Source organism: Chlorocebus sabaeus, chromosome 7 (genome assembly GCF_047675955.1).
Source record: "Chlorocebus sabaeus isolate Y175 chromosome 7, mChlSab1.0.hap1, whole genome shotgun sequence".
NCBI lineage: Eukaryota > Metazoa > Chordata > Mammalia > Primates > Cercopithecidae > Chlorocebus > Chlorocebus sabaeus.
In genome coordinates, this window is record NC_132910.1 from 97,727,789 (window position 1) to 97,752,364 (window position 24,576).

General features: G+C 38.4%; 1 long non-coding RNA gene across 1 annotated transcript in view; it reads left to right on the forward strand.

Annotated features, from left to right (window-relative positions):
- LOC140712106 (uncharacterized) overlaps positions 1 to 19,084 on the forward strand; it is a 41,425-nt gene extending 22,341 nt beyond the window's left edge. Inside the window, exons 4-6 of the long non-coding RNA XR_012093556.1 lie at positions 910 to 1,008; positions 6,081 to 6,187; positions 18,749 to 19,084. This is a non-coding gene — a long non-coding RNA (uncharacterized lncRNA). The remainder of the gene's footprint in view (positions 1 to 909; positions 1,009 to 6,080; positions 6,188 to 18,748) is intronic.
- Positions 19,085 to 24,576: the final 5,492 nt, after the last annotated feature.

Genomic DNA, 24,576 nt, shown 5'->3' on the forward strand with positions numbered 1-24,576 from the left:
CGTCTTAAAGACCCCACCTCTTAATACTATCTCATAGGTGATTAAGTTTCAATATTTGAATTTTAGGGGACATATTCAGGTCATAGCAATAACCTAACCAGGAAGGCAGAATTTTGGATATGACAAACCAAAGTGTTAAAAGATCATTATAGTGGTTCTTTTGACAATTTTAACAATAATATCTTCATATTTTATTTCTGAACTAATTAGATAGGCGAAGATCTAGTCTCTATTGTAGTGACCGTGAGAATGAACTTCACAGACCACTAACTATAGGGAGTGTAATTAGCCAAGAGCCCCAGATACTGTGTTTAGAAATTTGTGGCTTCCATGCCTCCTCTGGGTCGTTTCCAGCCAGTGACTGTGTGCAGCAGGAGTACAGATGCAAACCAATTCCTGAGAGACACTGGACTCCTCTGAAGGCTAAGTTTTGCTTAAGAATTCTCCTAAGGCTTTCCCAAACCTTTAAGCAGTGTAGGGTACTTCCACTTAACCATTTCCTCTTCTTCATTTGGGGTCAAAATTGCATCACAGTCTGATGGCTCTCAGCTTTCTCATCTCTTTCCCTAATTTCTTTCAAATGGGCATTTTTCTCAAATAAAATCTTTGCAGGTATAGTCCATTTTTGCATCTACTTCTTGAAAGACCATGACCAACACATCTAGAAACTTCCCTAAATTCTCTTCAACATTTATGTCATATTATACAAGGTCAGAATTCCAAATGGTAGAGCCTAGTCCCCCTGGGGTCAGAACATTGAAAGATATATCCTCTTGTTCACCAAAAAATTACCCAGAATAGGCAGAAGAGGCTTTAAAAGACCAGGTGGATATAATTTCCTGCCCAGTGGAGGTCAATTTATTTCAGTGCTTACTCAATGATTTATGAACTACATGATTGTATTGGCAGAAATGGAGATGACACATGAATAAGCACAGTAACAAGAATTTGCCCTCACCAGGATGACGTGGCCTTTGCCACTGCTGAGAACCCACTTTGCATGAAATGGTGACCAACCCCTGATTCCTGATAGGATGCCACATCCTGGGAGGACCAACAGACTAACTAGTAGTAAATTGGTTATATTATATCCCTTCTGTGATAGAGAAGGCAGTGTTTTGCCCTAACAAGAATAGACGTGTATTCTGCATATGAATTTACCTTCCCTATTGGATATGCTACTGAGAGCCACATCATCAATGGACTTACAAATGTCTTATTTATGGCCACAACACAAATGACTTTTAGGGGAAGGACTAAGGGGGTTTGTTGATGTTCATGAATTTTTTGCTTTTACACATCACCTGTCATCCAGAAACACGTGATATCGCAGAAGGAAACAAATGAAGACTCGGAGCTCCAGCTGCCACGCACTAGCTTCTAAGTTTAGGGTGTAGTCCTATAGAATATAATATAATATTATATAGAATATAATATGTACTCTGAACCAGAAATCAGAGTATTGTGCTGTTTCCCATAGCCAGGATACTTGAATTCCAGAACCAAAATGTAGAACAGGGAGTGTCACTGTTTGATATTATACCTAATATTTGGTGTGAAGAAATTCTCAGCAACACAACTCTGGAATGTGCTGAGTTCTTAGTACCAAAGGGAGAAATGATTTTACAAAGGGACACAAGTTTGATTCCATTGAGTTGGATGCTGAGTCTGCCACCTGATATCTTGAGCTCCTCCAAGAGGTTTTGGTATTAGATAAGATGATTAATCTGAACCATCAAGAGAAAAGGGAAATTATTGATGAAACCCCAGGGGGGTCCTGGAGTGCCTTCTAGAACTTCCAAATCTAATGCTTACAATTATTAGAAGACCACAACAATCTCATATGATTTGGAACACCAAGGGCTTGTATCCATTTGGAATGAATGTTGAAGTTATTCCATCAGATAAATAACCTTGACCAGCTCAAAGAAGGAAGGAAGGAAGGAAGGAAGGAAGGAAGGAAGGAAGGAAGGAAGGAAGGAAGGAAGGAAGGGAGCGAGGGAGGGAGGGAGGGAGGGAGGGAAAGAAAGAAAGAAAGAAAGAAAGAAAGAAAGAAAGAAAGAAAGAAAGAAAGAAAGAAAGAAAGAAAGAAAAGAAAAGAAAAGAAAAGAAAAGAAAAGAAAAGAAAAGAAAAGAAAAGAAAAGAAAAGAAAAGAAAAGAAAAGAGAAAGAAAGAAAGAAAGAAAGAAAGAAAGAAAGAAAGAAAGAAAGAAAGAAAGAAAGAAAGAAAGAAAGAAAGAAAGAAAGAAAGAAAGAAAAGAAAAAAGAAAACATATAGTGGAGAAGGAAGATTGCTGCATACTTAAGATGCATGACAAGTTGTAGAAAAAAACTTGCACCACCTATCCAGAATATTGAACTGAGATCATACCAGAACTTCAGAAAGAATGGACATTACTGAGCAATCATGCATGTGGATACAACTTCAGTAACAAATGAGATTTTTTAGTTGACCCCTTTTGAGAATGGAATGGTCATGGTTTTGGTTTGGAAAAGAATATTTAAATAGGAGAATTATGGTGTATGTCGACGTTGGGCAGCCAGAGGGGTAGATCATAGTGGGAATTTGGCATTCTTTTTGGTTATGCAGCATCTGTACCTTCTACCTATATTTGGGAAATCTTGTACCCCATGAAGAGTCCACTTTCATTTACAGAAGCTCAATATGCCAAAAGGTACTTTCCCAGACTTTGTTGCATTGAGGTCATGGATACATTGCCAGTTTCAGTCAATTAGGTGCGTTTGCCCCAGCGTCTGAACCAGAAAGGAGTCATGCAAAGACATAATGATTATACAGAACTGGCAAGGCTCAGAGCAGTGGTAGTCCCCAGACCCAGTTTTCAGAGGTAGCACTGTATAGAGCTAAAGGCCAGGAGTAATGGAGTTGGAAGTCCAAGGTGAAGTATGAGTTCCCAGCACACCAGAGTGTTCACAGGACCAGCTATGAGGCAGCTATGAGGCATGACATCTTTGTAGGCTTCAAGTTTGTTCTCCAGCTGTGAATATTCTGTGAAAGACCCAATATGATTCTAATGAAATTATATCTGCTTATAGTAGCCAGAGTTGGTTTCTGCTCTTTGCAAATAAGAACCTGATTAATACTCTGCCTCTTCTGAATGGGTGATTTGACAGACTTTTGGGGGAGAAGTGCTCTTACTACCTGCATTGAATGCATGTCTCTGGAAGGCATCCGAAGCCAGCACCAATCTGCCAGCTGCCTGTACAGTTTGAGTACTTTGTTTTAGGTCTGAGCAGGAGTAGCCCTGTCTCTGCTTTGGGAAGCTACCTGCCATGCAGCATGTACCCAGTTCTGTTGTATTGTTTTGGTTTTATGATAAAATGATAAATGACAGAGCTAGGATTTATTCAGGTGTTCTGACTCCAAAGTCCTTGCTACTGATCACCACGTGCTACCGACTTTGAGCAGTGAGGTCCCACAGTTGGGAATGAGTCCTCTGAAGGTGAGTGGTCTCTTCGCGACTCTTCCAGATCATATCATTAATAACCCATATCATCTGACTGGCTACCACCTACTGACAATTGCAATCAATTTGATTAGCAAGCTGTATGCATTATTGACACTTCTAATATCATCTGCTTAACTGCCCTGCACCTTTCACATCGTTAATGTGCAGATCTAATATTTACACTTGCCCTTCATCAGTGTATCTTTCACTCACTTACTTCCTCCCTCCAGAAAGAACAGCATGGTCTCAGCATGCTGTTCAGCCTCCCCTTCCTGCCTTCCAAAACTCCTGATGTGCTTCTCCCATTGCTCAAGTTGGCTCTTTGCCAGTCCCAACAAGTGGAATAACAGTATTTTATAGTTCATCTAGAAACTGCTTTTGAAATGGTGGGAAGTTCTGTGAAAAGAATAGACCTTTAGATGTGCAGAAGCACATCTGACCAGGCTGTTTTAACCGAGTAAGAGCTTACCACAATAAAATGGACTTACTTTATCCACTTAATTTTGCACAGTATTCATAGTAGGTGGCATAGTTTTGTTTAAGCAGAATCTTGCTCAGTTGATAATTACTAGTGGTTTCCTATCAGAAGACAAAACAATGAGTGTCTCACTTGAAATACATAATAAGCCTCGGAAATTCTCCAAATCACCTCTCCTTTTTTTTAAACATGCAGAATGAGAGATGAGACAGAGAGAGCAGTATCATTGAAGATTAAACTGCCATTGTCAGTGTTCTTAATACATACATCTCATCACACAAATCGCTAAACACATAGATTCCAGAAGACCACATCTGTGTACTGCTTCAGCAACACAATGCAGGGAGAATAAAATACTTTCAAGAAAGTTCACACCCAAAATGTTTATTTCAGTGTTTCCGTTTTTCCGTTCATTACTTTCTGTTTCAGAGAGAATAAGTTGAAAATTGTGATAGAAAATTGCAGATGTTTTCCAATAGCTTATTCTCCTAAAATATTGATAGAATTTGTAATGAAACTATTTTCCCTATTAGTGCCACCAAAACTAGCTAAGCATATGATTATTTAATAAGTAAAAAGCCACACATATAGTCGGTTCACAGAAGCTACAGGTACCAAAAAGGGTACAGAAGGGCTTGAGAAGGGGAAAGGAAGAAGTTTTTAAATGAAACTGAGAGCTGAAACTGAGAGCTGTAAAAATCAAGTATTATAGGCAAGACCAAGCATCTATAAAAACAGCCCATCGTATGAAACAGCTTGTAAAAGCGTTGCCCCTGAGACTGAGGACTTGTAGCTATAAAGACCTAGACGTATTTTTAGAAAATTGTGCCTATAATAGATTCCACTGCTATATAAGTTGCCTAGAAGAGATAATGTCATGATTGCTAAAAACAGCAGAAGGCAGAGTGTGAGAAAGACCAAGTGCCCTCCAGCAGTGTCCAGAGACGCTAGGGCTGACTCCAAAGGCCAATTCTAGTCATGTAGCCAGAGACATCACTAGAGTAGTGCAATCCTATAGGTGGCCAAAGCACAGAAGACATGTCTTTTAAGGGTATCTGACTCCTTTCTAATTCTGTGCTTGCCAGTAGACTTTCTGACTGACAGTTTGCTTTAAACGTTGAAAAAGGAAGTTCTGTCTTGAATTAAGGGATTAGGATTTGTTGCCTTGTCGAATACAGATTTGAACATAAACTGGCAATCTAGTATGTAAACATTAGTCTTTAGAATGTTGACCATTGTAAATCAGTTTCTACTTCCTAATTGCTTCTTGGTGAACTAGTAAATATTTGTCATTGCATCAGCAAAGCTGTAAGCTAGACACTGAGCTAGTGTTTCTACCCAATACTGGGATAAAGAACTGAGTTATGAAATTCCCATCCGAAAATCCCATAAAACTCTACAGAATAGCCTACTTCAGTATTTGTTGTAATGAGTATTACTGTCATTTAATTTGTTTATTTTTCCAGCTTGAAAAGACATGTGTTATTTAAACAAAGTTGAAATTTTGTGACTTGAATCTGCAAAATTTACAAAATGGCAAGCTACTATAAATATGTGAAGACTCTGATCCTCATATAAATATGTATTATAAATTTAGGAATATAATTATCATTGAAGAATAAAAATTTTATAAGTCCTATGCTTTTTCTTTGTAAACCTTTTACAATAAGAAGGTATAAATAATTACGAATTCTAATTCAGACTTTAATCTTCCAAGTACTGATTTTTACACATTGCTAGTCACATTAGCAAACTGATTTTCAGAACAAGGTTTCGATCAATTTTATTTTTTGATTTTCAGATAGGAATCTCATAATTCAGTTCTTTATCCCAAATAAAATTGTGAGGCATAAGCAATTTATTCCAATATTCCTTTAAATTTATCCAACAATCTTAGTTATGCTATTATATGCCACTTCTACCTGTTTAAACATAGTACTAAAAAAAACACTCCATTTAATGGGCCTTTTGAACATTAAACTCTATTGAGAGGAATGGGAGATTGACAGTAAATAAGTAAAAAAGATGGTTTCAAGGCTATGAATCAAATAAAACAAGGTAACACAATTAGAGTGATGTATGTGTGTACCCATGCATGTGCACACTCATATGTGTGTTTGGGGATGTCTCTTTAGATTGGATAGTTAGAGAAGGCCACCATGTGAAATGATATTTGAAATGGAACCTGAATGAATGATGGAATGGAGAAGTCAGGTACAGATCTGTTGGGAGAGCATCACAGGTAGGTGGGATAGGACAGGCAAACTTCTGGAGGTGGGAGTAGAATTGGTGCATTGGCTGTGGTACCTTTCCATGATTCCCTCATTCCAGTGTTCACATCTTTAGAAGATCTAATCCCATTGATTGTAGTTGATGTCTGTGACTTACTCTAGCCAACCTATATAACATAACAAAAATGATGGATGTCACTCCTGTAATTATTTTATGTGATGATCCATCTTGCTATCAGACTTACTCTAGTCTCTCTCTCCCTCTGCTGTTGGCTTTGAAAAAGCAAGCTTCCATGACTCTTACAGCCACAAGAAACTGAGTGCTTCCAAAAGCACACCAGTGGGAAGCAACACTTCCCTAGTTGAACCTTCACATGAGAACCCAGTCCTGGCCAACCCCTTGTTTGCAGCCCTATGAGACACTATGCAGAGCACCAGCTAAGCTATATATTATACAGAAATGATGAGATAATAGATAAGTGGTTGTAAGTTGTTAAGTTTCTACTCATTTGCTACAGAACACAGAAAACAAACAAATGGTCCAGGAGGCAAGAATACACATTTGTTTGTAGGTAGAATGATCCAGTGGGAGAGAAGGTGAAGTAGAGGGGTAACTACATAGAACCTTAGGCCATACTAAGGAAACTGGATTTTATTTGAAGTGTGTTAGAAAGTCACTGGAGATATGTAAGAAGAGAGTGATAGCATCTTTTTGACGTGTTTAAAAGATCCCTAGCTACTTGTGAAGGGTGGACTATAAGGAGACAATGTGGACTGAGAGACTTCTCAGCAGGCAGCTGCATTCATTTGTCTAGGTAAGACAGTTGGTAGCGGAGAGACTGGCTTGGATTAAGGTAGTAGGAATGGAGTGTGGTCACAAAGAAGAAGAGTCAGGAAAAAGTTTGAATACAGAGTTCACCAAATGCTAGCTATGTGGATTCAGCAACTGGAACTACAGTGATGCCTTTACTGAAATGGAGAACTCAAGAAAGGTAAAGCTAAGTGACTCAGGTGAAACAAACAGAGAGAGGAAAAAATCAGGGTGCTATGTTGACATGTTCAATTTCAGATGTCAATTAGATATTCGGGGGGAAATGTCAAGGAAGCCATTGAATAAACAGATCTGGAACTCAGTATGAGTTATATATATTTGGAAGTAGTTCGAATACTGGTTGTAGTTAAAAACAGGAATAGGATGAAAATCATTGAAGGAGGAAGTGTTAATGTGCTATATAATTAAAACAATGAAATCAACATAGAAACTTTCTTCTGACAATGAAAATAGAGAATTTTGCTTTGCCAACATTTAAATCAGTAGGCTATTATCACTATGTTCAACAGCATATGTAAAATATAAAATAAACATTTAATAGCGGGGGTGATGGAGATGTAGTAAAACCAAGTTCCACTGCAGCCCTCTTTTTGGCCAGCTCCCACATGGGACATACATTCCCACAGCCCCCTCACCACTGCCTCTTCATTCTACTTGACCCATTGATCTAGCCCCAAGAAACCTACTCTATTGGCTGACCTTCACCCTTTACTGGTTTTAAGTAATCTTTTACCTTCCAGGGTTTCAAACATTAGTAATACCTGTTTAAATAACAATTTCAATTTAGTAGTTAGAAATTATTACTTCCAAAATAAAATTAGTTGATGGAATACACTTAAACTTTATCCTCTGTTTCAGTCTAATCAGGCTGCTATAACAAAATACCACAAAATGGTGGCTTATAAATAACAAAAAATTATTTCTCATAGTTCTGGAGGCTGAAAAGCCCAGGGTCAAGGTGCTGGCAGATTTGTTATCTGCTGAAGGTCCACTTTTCTGTTTCACAGATGACACCTTCTTGCCATGTCCTCATGTGGCAGAAAGGACAAAGGTCTCTCTGAGGCCTCTTTTATAAGGGCACTAATCCCACTCATGAGGGTGTTGCCCTTGTGACCTAATCACCTCCCAAAGTTCACACTTTTTAATCCCATCATTTTTGGAGTCACTATTTCAACATGTGAATTTTGAAGGAACAGAAACATTGAGAACACAGCACTGTCTCTTACACTTTAGTCATAGTAATGCCAACACATGACAATCAGTTTAGTATTATGGATTATAGTTGAAGAGGCAAATAAGTTGATAATAACAAATTAAGGTTCTACAAAGGCAGGATTGATTTAGTTAAAGGATACAAACTGATAACCCTCACTGAGTTTTTAACTGCAGGATTTCTCACTTCTCAACAGTAACTCTTATCTTTCTTTCATGAGCATGAAAAACCTAGAGCTTACAAGTGCCTCAGGCAAGTGAGTTTGAAGGTCTTCTTTGGATTGAATGAAAGATAATAATCAAAATCTAGGTCAAGATATTATTTATTCTATAGAGAATTGTTTAAGCTAATGCATTAAATTTAAGTCAGAACACATTTTAATATATGATTCATATGATGCCGATCAAATATTCTTAATGACTGCACACATTATAATCTTATTCTGACTATTTTACTTTGAGAAATGTCCTAACATCAAGTAGTATAGCCATTAAATTATCATTACAAAGATATCAAATTTCCTTCACTGTATCTAACTATTTCTCAAGACACATATATGAGTTATGTGTTTGAAAGCTTTAGAAACTTACCTTTTCAGAAAGAAAATGAAAACAAAGCGTTTATGGTAGGTACACTGAAACAGAATGCAAAAAAAAAGGTGAAGAAAAAGGATCTAGTTTGAGACATAACAAGGAAAGTTTCCCCTCAGAGAACCAGAATTAAGTCACTGATAGTTATTATTAGCAATAGCACAGGTTAACATTTTTAATAATTATTTAAAAATATAAGAAGTAAAAAAATGATAACAAAATGTTATAAAATGGTGAACAATTGATAGGGAATAAAGACAAGTATCCACCATGAATACTTTTCCTAGGAGAGAATAAACTATATTGCATATGATTTACATTTCAACAAAATCACTCTAGTTTGTATTATATAACAAGTAAATATTTGATATTTAAGAGTATATAAATATACTACATTAAGGGTTTACTTTAAAAGTTTCTTTGTCTTATCACTTCATTCATACAGTTGGTTATAAGCACTGGTTATATACAAAGAAACACGCATCCTACCACCTGTGAATTTAGGATAAAGTCAAAGTGAGTTCCAGCTCTCTGCTGAAAATAATGAAAACAGAACAAAATTGCATTCTCTTCTTACAGACTCCACATAGCAACAGGACAATTTGGAAAAATATTATAAGGTATTAGGTAGAAATAGCGTATTTGAGTGATGTTACAATAAGTTAGAGTTGTATCAGAACAAATGTTTGAGTTATGTTAGAATAAGAGGTAGCACTGCATACCCTAAAGTCTAGAGAGGGGTTGGATATGATAGCCAGGTCCCTGAACAGTGGGGATTAGGAGTTATTCACAATGAAATTACACTTCCAGTAATGAGGACAGAAGAAAAGGCCACTTCTGATTATCACTTAAAAATTAAGGAGAGTGAGGCATGAGAAGAGCAACTGACTGCAGTTCTGTAAGGAAAGGTGGATCATGTGAGGGAGCATGGGATTATTGAGAGCAAGTCAGATTTCTGGCTCCATTTTATGACCAAAAACTGTATTTACCTTCCAACCACCTTCCTTATAAAATGTTGACTAATGGCCACAAGGAGGCTAGACAGGTGTAAGAAATCTTGTTTGCAAACGAATTTCCATAATTGTCAGTGGCTCAATAGTACCAGGAAAATTTTCTAGGCAAATGGAGAACATCTAGTCCAAATTATAATAGAGGAAATCAAGGTACAAAAAGATGATGATATTGTTTGGTTGTATCCCCACTCAAACCTGACCTTGAATTGTACTCCCATAATTCCCACGTGTTGTTGGAGGGACCCAGTTGGAAATAATTTGAATCATGGGGCAGTTTCCCCATATTGTTCTCATGGTCGTGAATAAGTCTCATGAGACCTGATGGTTTGATGAAGGGTTTCCGCTTTCGCATATTCCTCATTTTCTCTTGCCACCGCCATATAAGAAGTGCCTTTCACCTCCCGCCATGATTCTGAGGCCTCCCCAGCTATGTTCAACTGTAAGTCCAATTAAAACTCTTTTTCTTCCCAGTCTTGGGTATGTCTTTATCAGCAGCATAAAAACAGACTAATACAGTAAATTGGTACCAGTAGAGTGGGGTGTTGCTGAGAAGATACCCAAAAATGTGGAAGCAACTTTGGAACTGGGTAACAGGCAGAGGTTGGAGCAGTTTGGAGGGTGGTTCAGAGATAGGAAAATATGGGAAAGTTTGTAACTTCCTAGAGACTAGTTGAGTGGCTTTGCCCAAAATGCTGATAGTTATGTGGACAATAAGGTCCAGGCCAAGGTAGTCTCAGATGGAGATGAGAAACTTGTTGGGAACTAGAGCAAAGGTGACTCTTTTTATGTTTTAGCAAAGACACTGGCAGCATTTTGCCCTTGCCCTAGAGATCTGTGGAACTTTGAACTTGAGAGAGATAATTTAGAGTATCTGGCAGAAGAAACTTCTAAGCAGCAAAGCATTCAAGAAGTGACTTGGGTTAAATGCATTCAGTTTTACAAGGGAAACAGCATAAAAGTTTGAGAAATTTGTAGCCTGACAAAGCAATAGAAAATAAAATCTCATTTTCTGAGGAGAAATTCAAGCCAACTACAGAAATTTGCATAAGCAATGAGGAACCAAATGTTAATCCCCAAGACAATGGGGAAAATGTCTCCAGGGTATGTCAGTGGTCTTCATAGCAGCCCCTTCCATCACAGGCCCAGGGGCCTAGAAGGAAAAAGTGGTTTTGTGAGCTGGACCTGGGTTCCCCAAGCTGTGTGCAGCCTAGCAGCTAGGTTCCTGGCATCCCAGTCACTCCAGCCATGGCTAAGAGGGGCCAATGCAGAACTTGGGCCATGGCTTCAGATGATGCAAGCCCCAAGCCTTAGCAGCTTCCACATAAAGTTGAACCTGCAGGGGCACAGAAGTCAAGAATCGAGGTTTGGGAACCTCTGCCTAGATTTCAGAAGATGTATGGAAACACCTGGATGCCCAGGCAGAAGTTTGCTGCAGGGGTGCAGCTCTCATGGAAAACCTCTGCTAGGGCACTGCAGAAGGGAAATGGGGGGTTGGAGCCCCAACACAGAGTCCCTACTGGGGCACCACCTAGTGGAGCTGTAGGAAGAGGGCCACCATCCTCCAGACTCCAGAATGGTAGATCCACCTACAGCTTGAATTGTGCTCCTGGAAAAGCTGCAGGCGCTCAACACCAGCCTGTGAAAGCAGCTGGAAGAGAGATTGTACCCTGCAAATTCACAGGGGTGGAGCTGCCCAAGACCATGGGAACACATTTTTGCATCACCATGACCTGGATGTGAGACCGGGAATCAAAACAGATCATTTTGGAGCTTTGAAATTTGACTTCCCCATTGGATTTTGGACTTGCATGGGCCCTATAACCCCTTTGTTTTGGCCAGTTTTTCCTATTTGGAACAGCTGTATTTACCCAATACCTGTACCTTCATTGTATCTAGGAAGTCACTAGCTTGCTTTTGATTTTACAGGCTCATAGGCAGAAGCGACTTGCCTTGTCCCAGATGAGACTTTGAACTGTGGACTTTATGCTTAAATGAGTTAAGACTTTGGGGAACTGTTGGGAATGCCTGATTGGTTTTGAAATGTGAAGACATGAGATTTGGAGGAGCCAAGGGTGGAATAATATGGTTTGGCTTTGTGTTTCCACCCAAATCTCACCTTAAATTGTACTCCCATAATTCCCATGTGTTGTGAGAGGGACCCAATGGGAGAGACCCAGTGGGAGATAATTTGAATCATGGAGGCAGTTTTCTCCATACAGTTTTCATGGTAGTGTATAAGTCTCATGAGACCTGATGGTTTTAGCAGGGATTTCTGCTTTTGCATCTTCATTTTCTCTTGCCACTGCCATATAAGAAGTGCCTTTCACCTCCCACCATGATTCTGCGGTCTCCCCAGTCATGTGGAACTGTAAGTCCAATTAGGCCTCTTTTTCTTTCCAGTCTCGAGTATGTCTTTATCATCAGCATGAAAACAGACTAATACAGATAAAATAATTGTCCAGAAATAACAAGAAGCAGAAGAATGCAGGCCAGCTTAGTCTTGCAAAGGCAGGGCTCTCTCCAAAACACTACAAAAAGGATAATATCTTATCTCCTTTTCAGAGACAAGATAGATCATTGAAATTCACAAATAAGCCCCAAACTGCTTTTTCAGCCAATATGTCCAACTTTCCTCCAAGCTAAATCATAGTAAATCAGAGAGAAAAAATATGACATAATTGATTTGAGTTTTATCTTCTTTTATTTCCTCTTTTATTTCTTGTAAAGTTGCTAATGAGCAGTAAAATGGCCAAAAATCAGAAAAGAAGAGAAAGCAAATGATGTAGGAAACCCACAAAATGACTAATCAGCCCCAATGTAATTGAGTATTAACACTAACATATTTATCTGGTGCAGATCAAAAGCTTTCATCATGTTCTAAAATCTCAAAGAACTCAAGTAAATCAGGAACTAATAGAAAAATTTCTCTGGAATATAATGGCTCACCATTCTCCCAGACTGTGCTGAAGCTTTATTATCTGAAACTTAGGTACTATTCTCCTTATCACAAAAGACATAGTTGGAACTGAAAATAAAAATGGTCTTACCCATGAGTTGTTCCCTTACATTATTCCATTTGTCTATTTTCTGCACTGAACAACTACAGACAACAGAGTATATTTAAGCAGAAGAGAGGAAGGGTGACACATCTTCCTTCCTATTTGCGCACACATGCATGCACATGCACATGCACACACACTCGTGAAGAGTAATCAGTTCCTTCTGCAGTGTTGTCATTCAGTTCACACCAATATATACAAATGCCAAAGGGCAAAGAGGCTTCAAGAGTATTTTCCTTCGTCTGTTAACTCATCCCCACTGCCTTTTCCAGGCTCACAGCCTCATCCCTGGGATGTTAGAGAGCCCCCTGTGGCCACTGCTGAGCCCTTCTCTGGACTCTCTTTTTCCTAGCTCTGCTGTCCCAACCCTACATGGTCCTAACCCATTGGTCTTTAAAACCACTTTTCTCCTGCCCGTCCAAGTGACTGCCTGCTATTGTGACCCAGCCTCTACCCTGAGTTATCAGTCATTTTATACTCCACTTGTTTCCCCTGCCAGCAAAGACAAGGAGGGATTTTCTAATTGTCGAGGAATGTGTAGAGGGGCTGAGGAGGAGAAAGAGACTCCTTCAAAATGTCTGGCCTTACTGAAGAATATCTGAAAAAAATCAGCCCCATTCTTCCTACAAAGAAGAATCTTCTGATGTTGTCTACAAGAGTATCAGTCTCCTTTTTCTCTGTTTTAGGTACAGATTCTAGGACAGGTGGGCAGAATATAAGAGGAGAAAATAGGTTATTCCCCAAACAATCTATTTCTGTGTGTTGTTGAGAGTTGAAGTTCTCTTTGTTTAAAAATTTCTGTAAGCCAATCTATTAGGATAGTGTTATATAACTCAGTATCAGCTCCATTAGTGGAAAGAGAGAACATGACTAGATTTAATTTTACTAAGCAGATATGGTCATATTAAGTGCCTTATTTAGGACCCTGGGGTACATCAACATAGGGTCAAAGATCCACTGTGTGTTTCTGACTTTGCACAAAGGCTCCTAAGTGGAAGGGATGTGATGGGGGCTGAGATCTAGCTTGTTTTTACTTGTCTGTCTTGTGCGCTAGCAAGGGCTACAATTTCTAGAGAAAAGAGTGACTTATTTTGTCACACAAAGGCATCTTTTGCTGGCCAAGCCAGTGGGATGCCACCATGCAGAGGGAGAGCTTTTTTTCAAATTGATCTGCCCAGAGCAAAGGCTCTTAGTAGGATGGCCAGGGCTCTAACTCAGCATCACTTCTCTGCTCATTTTATGAACATCGAAATAATTTTAACATCTTTAAATGAAGAAATGGCATCAACAGTGACGTTTAAACTTTCTTTGATAGTAGAATCATCTCTTTAAGTGAATTCTGATAAGCTTCATGTCTAAATCAGAGCTACTCTGGTTAAATTCTGCATGGGGTCTGGCTTTTCCCTCTTCCCCCAAACTATGATTTGTTATGAACTGTAGTTTACGAATTTCTTTGTTCCAAGTTATTTTTTAATAAAGCATCAGATGGTTCAAACTAAAGCGAAATAAATTTACAGCAGAGAGTTAGTCAAAGTTTCCTCTCACATGCCCAAAGTATTTACCAGTTTCCAAATGTACAAAGTACCTTGGTAATTATTTGTCATTTGTGATTCTCCTCTTCTTATGTTTCTAAAATTTTGCAGTCTGAGACTCTTCTTATGTTTCTAAAATTTTGCAGAGTCTGAGACTGTAAAAATAGTCACTTTGCTGGCATGAAACGGTGGCACCAAGCTGAGGATCAAAAAATCATTATCTATTTTATGACAAGTTATGAAACAAATGACATCCTGGGTTCTTTATAATTTTAATACGGGCTCCTTCGTTTTTCTTGCAGTTTTATGTTTCACGGGGTGACAAAGTACACTTCGTGTGTGTGTTTTAGGTGCCACAAGTCCATATCCATGTTGCACAAAACATACCTTAAGATGACATTCTTAAGATACAGATTATTCTAAATTTCTTTCAATCCAGTCAAATTCCTTCTAGTTCTGTGTAGAAAAGTACGGAACTTTAAAAGGAGACTTTAACCTATAAAATATTTACTATATTTACCTTCTTATACTATTCATCTGTTTTAAGCCTTCCATTTTAAAATTAATATTCTCATTTTTTTCCTCTCAGGTTGTGATGATTAATTTTATGTGTCAACTTGGCTAGGCCATGGCATCCAGATATTTGATCCAATACCAGTCTAGATATTACTGTGAAGGCGTTTTTTAGATAAGATTAACATTTAAATCAATAGGTCTTTTTAAACAAGATAATACAGGTTTTTATTTTATTTGTTTATTTTTGGTTCTATGCTTGCAAAGTTTTTATTTTGTTTTAATCGACAAGTAATTGTATATATTTATATATAATTGTATATATTTGTATATATTTATGTATATTGTATATGTACAATATGACGTTTTAAATGTAAGCTCTTATTTATTTTTTATTTTTGGGAATTTGATTTTTTTCCTTTTAGTTTTAGATGACATGCAATAATTGTACATATTTATGGGATAAAGAGTGATATTTTGATAGGTGTATACAATATGTCATGGTTCAAATTAGGGAGATTTGTATATCTGTCACCTCAAACCGTTATCATTTGCATTGTGAACATTCAAAATCCTCTTTTAGCTTTTTGAAAACATGTAATAAATTTCAGTTAACCATATTCACCTCCCAGTGCTGTAGAACCCCAGAACCCACTCCTCCTATCTAGCTGTAATTTTGTACCTGTTGGCCAACCTCTTCCCATCCTCCCAGCCCACTATCCTTCGAGCGTCTAACACTCACAATTCTACTCTCTACTTCCATGAACTCAGATTGCTTTTTAGCTCCGGCATATGAGTGAGAATAAGCGGCATTCATCTTACCATGCTTGACATTTCACCAAACATATTGTCCTCCAGGCTTATCTGTATTGCCACAAATGACAGGATTTCATTGTTTCTTGAGGCTGAATAGTATTCCATTGTCTATACCACATTTTCTTTATCCATTATTCTGTCGATGGAGACTTAGGTTGATTCCATGTCTTAGCTATTGTGAATAATGCTGCAATAAATATGGGGGTGAACGTATCCTTGTGATATACTGTAAATCAGTAGGCTGAGTAAAGCAGGTTACCTCATCCTGTCAGTCGAAGGCATATACGATATACAGTATAGGAAAAAAGACAAACTGGTTTCTCCTACTATCTGCTCAACACCATACTTCTAGTTACCCAAATGCATGGGCTTTTATATCCCCAACAAGTAATTATCCAGCAGACATCAACCAGGTGTCCTATAATTCAAGTCAATTCTGATACTATTGACCTGGAGTTAGAGACAGATCCCATAGGTTAAGGGCTCAGTCCCAAAAAACTTCCCCCAGCTTCAGATACCAATCATAAATCCAGTCCTCTGGAGCTTCTGATCAACTGGCTATAAGTTGGGGTTTGCAGGGCCCCACCTCAGGTTTGATCGTTTGCTTCAATGGCTCACAGAACTCCAGAAAAACACTTTACTTATGTTTACCAGTTTATTCGAAAGCATGCAGAGTCAGATGGAAGAGATGCACAGGGCAAGGAATGTGGGAAGGGGTGCAAAGCCTCCAAGCCCTCTCTGGGTGCACCACCCTCTAGGAACCTCCAGGTGTTCAGCAACCTGGAAGAAAGCTCTTCAAACCCCATAGATTGGGGAGTTTTATGAAGGCTTCATTATGGAGGCATGATAGATTATTAACTCAATCTCCAGCCCTTCTCCCCTTCCTGGAGGATAAGGGTGAGGGTTAGGGCTAAAAGTTCCAAGCTTATAATCATGGTTTAGTCTTTCTGGTGACCAAAACCCATTCAAGAGTCCATCAAGAGTCACCTAATTAGAACAAAAGATACTCCTGTGTCCCAGGAAATTCCAAGGGATTAGGAACTCTGTGTCAGGAACCAGGGTCAAAGACCAAATATTAGAACTATTAGAACAAAATATTCTCTTAGCAACCCTATTGCTTAGGAAATGACAATGGTTTTAGGAACTTTGTGTCAGGAACCAAGGATGAAGACCAAAATCTATATTTCCTATTAATCACAGTATCTCTCTCTCTCTCTCTCTCACACACACACACACACACACACACACACACACACATACTCACTCATTCTGTGCGTTCTGTTTCCCTGGAGGATGCTGACTAATACACTTTCTCATTCTGGCCTGGCACACACTCTTTCTTACCCTTGCTTTCACAGAGAAGACCACTAAAATTCCAGTGGAGGCCATGTCAATATTTCTTATAAGCTGTATGAACATAAGCATCTCTTATTAATTGCTGTTGATTAGCCAAAAGGCAAATACTTAATTAAACATTGAGAGATAATAAAATTGCACATGAATTATCTATCTAAGAGCACATAGGTCCGCACATTTCATTAAGATGGTTTAACTAATAATCATGTCTCTTATACCCAGTCCTTGTTTGAGCAGATAGATTGTTTTAAAAAAAAGTAAAAAGGTTCCCTAGAGGGAGGGTGTTGTTTTTGCTAAAGTCATATATTTGTTGATTTGTATTTAGTTTGCTATTCATCCATGTTCCTTTAGAAGCACGGTTGATCTCACCACAGATAAACATTTTGTTTGCTATTCTTGAATATGTATACCAAGGGGAGATATTGACCAGTTTGAATGACAATGAAGCCTCTTCAAAGAAAAGATTTAGCTAGTGGGTGAGCAAAATTCAGTTCTCCACTGTTTGTCATATGTCCTGATATTTCATAAGGCTTTTCTTGGTGCTGTTGTCTGTGGATTTACAAGGAGCAAAAGGGTGTCTTGCATTGGCTAAGTCGGTTTTGAGTGTTTACTTAAGACACAGACTTTAATTTGGTTATGGGCTGGGTGTGGTGGCTCACACCTGTAATCCCAGCACTTTGGGAGGCCAAGGCCAATGGATCACCTGAGGTCAGGAGTTTGAGACTAGCCTGGCCAACATGGTGAAACCCTGTCTCTACTAAAAATATAAAATTAGCCAGGTGGGGTAGTGCACACCTGTAATCCTAGCTACTCAAGAGGCTGAGGCAGGAGAATCACTTGAACCTGGGAGGTGGAGGTTGCAGTGAGCTGAGAGTGTGCATTGCACTCCAGCCTAGGAGACAAGAACGAGAATCTGTCTCAAACAAAAAAATGGTTATGAAACCAAAGGGCTATTTTGATCAGATCTGACTGCCCTGCTTGCTTTTGGTCACTTGTTTTTTGTCATGTTTTTTCCTTTTTCCATGAAATGGAAGGCCATGGTAGCTAAAGGCCACCCCACTGAATGCTGAAGGCTTAACTTTCCCTGGCTACTTTATAGATACCATTTATAGGTCATGATAGTAATGGTTGCTTCTGTTGTTTTTCAGGAACTTAAGCCAGCTCCCGTACAGTCAAACTGGTTGAGACCACTGACCCTTCAACTTGGCCTGTGCAAGTGCCCAGGAGGTGGCCTTTTGTTATCCAAGGGCTGAAACCTTGTCCTCAGATCATCCTAATGCCACCATTTTCTGTACGTATGTCCTAAGAACTGCCATAAACTCCAACTATGATTGTCCAAAATGAACCTGTTACCTCATTGTTCTCCATTGCTAGTCATCTTTTTTCATGCCTTACATCACCCCACTTCCCTAAACCATAAAGATCCCTAAGCCTTATCCTGGGGAAGGCATATTTGAGAGCTATTTTCCCATGCTCCCCCATTCCCCCACCACATGTCAGCCTCGCGAGTATATCTTTTCTCTTTTGCAAAACCTATGTCACAACGATTGATTTACTGCACACAGGCAGAACTGACCCGGACCTGGCCTGTAACAGTTACTTCAAGAAGCAGGAAAAAACCTAAATGTTTCCACTGTTTCCCACCCAGGACTGAACCGAAGTAGCTGTGCAATCTCCACTAGAAGCCTTCTGAGCGTGCTACTGAAGAGGATGAGGCAGGCAGGAGGCTTCCAGAGTCAGGAGGCTTCCAGAGGCAACAGCCACAACTAAGCTATCAACCACAGGGCCAAACCCTGTAAAAAAGAAAAATAAGAACACTTCCAGTTAAAGAACTGCTGCAATTATGCTGTTCCTTTTTTTTTTTTTTTTTTTTTTTTTCCATTAACATGTCCTTCCTTTTATGACGGTAAGAGTTAATATTAAGGTGTGCGTGTATGTTTGTTAAACGATCTCATTTTGCAATTAAAAGTTGCAGTTATATTAATACATTGGTTCTACTATTTCTTTTAAAAATATGTTTGAAATTTTCTGTCTTATGAAATCCCATTGGCTGAGAAATATCAGCCCACATACAGGTTTCTTACTTATGTTTGATGCTGCCGCTTCCAAATTCTAGTAATTCTTCCTCTCATGTTGCAAGAGTGTGTTTCTATACAATGGGGAATACATGATTGTTATCTTTACGGTGCAGGTGGTTGATCTCTGAGACCAGGTGGCAGATGGCACAACAGGAGTGCTTGACACAAAACTGTTAAAGAACATGTTCTCCTTTAATGAAATGGAGCTAGAATGACTCAGGAAAGTGTACACACAAATTTCTCTAGCACTGAGTTTGTTTCTTATCTTAAATGAGATCAGTAGGAAAACCAAGGCTATGCTCTATAGATGAACTTTAAGGATTGTTTACACAGCGTGGGCCAGTGTCTGGGGCTGCAGATTGAGGAGAATTACACCATTAACTGCCCTGAAAAAGACCCTAATAAGGCTCTGAGTTGCATATTCACTCTAGCAGGGAGTTACTTTGCATTGTTTCTCTAATTCTGCATGCTACTCCAGCTGCATCGATAATGAAGACAAACATGGCATAGACATATTTAAAACCATTTTGAACATACTATCCAAAGGATTACCTATAAGAATAATGTTCAGAAAAAAGATCACCTAAACTTGTTCTAGTACAAAGCTACTAATTTTATAGGTTAGTTGTTTTTATTGGCCACCTCAGGTTTACTTTACAAATTTACATTGTGTCATTGAAATGCTGAATGTAATAATTCTTTTTATTGTCACAGTCACAGCATCCTTGAGATTCATTCCTATATTTGTTTATTCACTTGTTTCTTTTTGTTTATTTTATGGGTCAGGCATTGTGCCATGTACTGGAGACACCTGATTAAACAAGTGTAATGCAGTAAGTAATCAAGTGTGGGAAGTTCTAGACACGGGCAAGCTGGAAGAGCTAAGGGCTAGTATGCATGGCCAGATTGATGTTTCACAAAATAAAACCAATCCTAATCATCACCCTCTTTTTGCTCTTCTTTGTATCTGCCTTAGGCATGCCTACCATTTAATGCTAACAAAGATGATATATCCCATTCCTTTCTTTCCTGCTCAAGAACATGGTAAGTTTGAAATACTGAGAAATACTGACTGATTTAAATCAGGGGCTTAGTAGAGAAGTGGTGATTTATTAGCACTGCTGAACACCATTTATTGATTTAAGACTTTTAGAGAAACTGCTGCTAAGTTATCTGTTTCTCGTTTGAATGGAAACTCAAAACAACCACAGTAGTAGCAAACACATAAGCATGAAAATAGAGGCTTAGCTGGAATATTGGAGTGAAGACTGAAGAGGGCTGGATGCAAAAGCTTGGGTAACACCAAAGCAAGCTGATTTACACAATTCCAAAATTGCTACTAGCAGAGAAGACCAGAGTGAGCCCAAATGAAACCTGCAACCAGCTGAGAGCCCCTCAAGTTAAATGCAGAGACTTTTATTCTTGTGTGCAGTTATTTAGACTGAAAATGGAAACGTGCAACTGTGAGGCAGATCTTATTCATGCATAATTGAAACACCCAAGGGTAAAATACTGAGGCACAATGGATGACATTTGATAAAAAGAGAGCAAGGAAAAAGAAGAAGTTATAAACAAGATACAAGACCCTGGGGACCACAGAGAAGAATACCTGACATAGGCCAAATAATCTCAAATAAAAATATCCAAATTACCAGACAATGCAAATATAAAGACAAATGCATGGAAGAGACATGAGGATTGGGTAGGGAAAATGCCTAGAACATGAAACATTCAAGGGATGAGTCACTGGTGAATGAAACTCTTATTCTAACAAAATGCAACCAACAAAGTATTCATATAGTATTTTCAAACAAGTAGGAACTAAAAACAAGCACAAGATTCACTGTCTTTAAAAAAGTTATATTCTAAATTACTATATATGTCTATTCATACATGTAACTATGTAGCATATGTATACATAAATATTTAAAATTTCTTTAACTTACTGGGGGAGGAGTGGTATGTGTGCATATGTGAATATGGATGTAGTTGACTTCCAAATTGTGCATGATAAATTCCATTTTGTTGGGGAAATTTGCAGAAAAGATTTGCAAGAAGTATTTTAAGAATGAAAATGATGAGCTGAGAAACAATGGGCAATTAATGCAGTTGTCTTGGCTATTTTTCTTGACAAAGTCACAGGTGGTTTAATGAGCATTTATAATGCATTAGGCACAATCCTAGATACTCTGGACTACCCCATTTAATCTTCTGAGAAGATTCCCCTGAGAAGAAATTATTACTCTCATTTTAGGATGGCGATTCTGAGGCTCAGAGAAGTTAAGTCCCATAATCTTGTCTGAATCCAACCCACACTCTTCCCATCGCACACTTGCTCCATTCCCTTTGAGAGATGAAAGGGAATAAAATAGTTGAATAAAATATCTGAATAAAATAGTTCTCAGTGCACCATTTCCAGTGTTAGGCTAAAAATTCTTTATTCACTCAGATAATGTGCACTTTCACTAAGCAAACTCAATGTTGCAAAAATAAATCCAAATCAAAACCAATCCTATTCATCACCCTCTTTTTGTTCTTCTTTGTATCGGCCTTAGGCATGCCTACCATTTAATGCTAACAAAGATGATAATTCCCATTCCTTTCTTTCCTGCTCAAGAACATGGTAAGTTTGAAATCCTGAGAAATTCTGACTGATTTAAATCAGGGGGTTAATAGAGAAGTGGTGATTTATTAGCACTGCTGAAACACCATTTATTGATTTAAGACTTTTAGAGAAACTGCTGCTAAGTTATTTGTTTCTTGTTTGAATGGAAACTCAAAACAACCACAGTAGTAGCAAATACAAGTACTTTTTTTTTTGTTAAAAAACAATGAGGCCTTTACATTGCCTACTAATTCTGTAGGTTAGTAAGATGTGGTTCTGTGTTTAGGTCCCTATCTTCCTCACTTCCTTTTATCCCTTGTAATGAGAAGGAAACCTAAGGAAAGGCATCTTGTACCAATGGGAATATAGGCAAGTTGTAGGAAAATGATTCATGCCAGATAACCTATACATTTTCCATAGATATTTCATTAACTAAGAAAGTAGACATGAGGCATCTAATCCTTAATGTCAGCAGAGGGTTAGTATATACTGTATATAGACCAGGCACTGGGACTTCAAAGAACTGTAAGTCACAGTTTCTACCCTCTGGAGACTTAAAATAAATCTACTGATGTGCAAACATGTACATATGTGTACTTGTAAACATGTGGAAGACAAGTGATAAATGCCTCATGGATGACATGTGCAGTACGTGCTACAAGAAATTAGATAAAAGTCATCGAAGCCTGGGGTTCATTCAGCTTCCAGCATATGTACCTGCAAGGTTTATATCCATATATCAAATATTGCCACATCTGTGGTTTTCTGAAGACTTCAAAATGACTTAGCTTTCAAGAATCTTGGTCTGGAATCCTGGTGGGCCCATTCAGATACTATGGAAATCTAGTGCAGCTCAGTAATGATGTGGAAACAGAGGCATAGAGGTGCTAGATAACTTACTGCAGGTCATATGGACAGCCAATTTATGCAAAAATATCTTTGGGAGTAAATATGTTCTATTCTCTATGTACATCTATTATATATACTTTAATTGTATATACTTCTACTATATTAAAAATACCTCCATTAGCTGGAATTTGGGACTGGTTATAAACCAAATGGAACATATTGAACTGAAGGAATTAAGCAACCATGGTTATAACATGACTGATAGTTTTTATGGTTTAGAACACATCCTTTAACCTCACTGGTGGCCAGCTCTCCCATCTGTAAGAGAAAAGACATTGACTTAATGATGTCTATGGTCATTTCTAGCAATGGGATACCACGATTTAATGATTCTAAATCAGTACTCAGTATTATCCTCCTACCAACTTCACAATCTCTTTCTTTTTGAGTATTTTCTTTTGCCACTTTTTTGTAGTGTCCATGCCCCCATGTATTTACATTGCGACTGAGTGGGCAAAAAAATCAATGAAATGACTCATTGCCTTTCTACTTCACCTAAGGTCCTTATGAAAACTGGTAGCAGTACTGAGGCTGGAATTGAGATAGTTAAGCATTCTCCTGCTATTAATACTTTCTTTTCCCTGGCAAACATATTCCATTCAATTTTGTATGATTTCTATCCTAAAGTCACCTGGAAATCTTATAATTGTCCACCCCTTTCCCATCCCAAGTAACCTGTTCAAATCAACTCTGGCTTCCTGAGAATAAGTCTCCACATCACAGTCTGAATTTGTAGAAGTAGTTCTAAGGGCAGCAATTCCGAGTCAGGTGGAAAGGAGGCTATGATAGTGCCTTTGTCTTCAGAAACACTTATCTTTTCTTTCCTAAGATGAAACTAAGAATTTGCTTTTTACAGAAAATACACATACCCTATAATAGAATAAAAACCAATGCAAGTTTTAGGGTTCATCCACCTCTTCTACCCCCAAGGACCGCATCCTCAACCAAAAGAAGAGGGAGGCATTTTTATCCCATTCTCCTAGATAGAACTTCAGGGGGAAAGAGTAGGAGTGCTTCCAGCAACTTGGAGAACTCTAGGAACTGGTTAGTCTTATCTAATAGAGAAAGAATAGCTACCTTTCCAGCTTTAGCAGATGATGGCCATACTCCCATAGAGTTCTCCTGAGCCAGAACTACGAGTCACTTCCTTTAATGAGGTTGACTTCATTGCTCACATGGTGAGCAGCCAGGTCTTCAGAGGCTGGGCTCACCACAGGTAAGTGCTCTTCCCAATCCCAGCCTGGACTCCTACCAATACAGTGGAGGAAGAGGCAAACAAATATGGGGTGCTTATTTTTGTTATAAAGAACCATGAGCTTATTCTCTTTTCATCTGGTGTGGAGAATGATTTAACTCTCTTAAATTGTGGGTCACTTCTGCTTGAGAGATAGATGTTTCAAGGCAAATGGTATCTATTGGGAATTGGTACACAATGTATCAGTACTTCTCAATCCTGGGTAGATATTTATTTATATATGCATCTGTGTACTGTTTCACCTCTGAGTTGCTTTTATTTTTTATATGGGCATCCAAGCCCCACCTCAGAACGACTAAATCAGAATCTCAATTGTTGGGCCCAGGCATCTGTCAGCATTTTGGTTGTTGGGTGAAAATAGAGAGAGAATGTCTTTAATGGATGGCTTCTGTATTCTTTTGGAATTATTACATTTAATATGATTAAGATAAAATGATTAATTGTGCATATGTTCATCCTTTTGTTACTAGATCATTTTTGTCCCCTTCTGATTTTCTAAAATTCCCCCCCAAAAGTTATTGTTTAACTAACCATTAGATTGAAAAGATTGTCCACTGATGATAATTGGTGGATATTGACTGTTTAGCTAATTCTAGTTCTAACAGAAATTCTATAACTTAAAATAATTA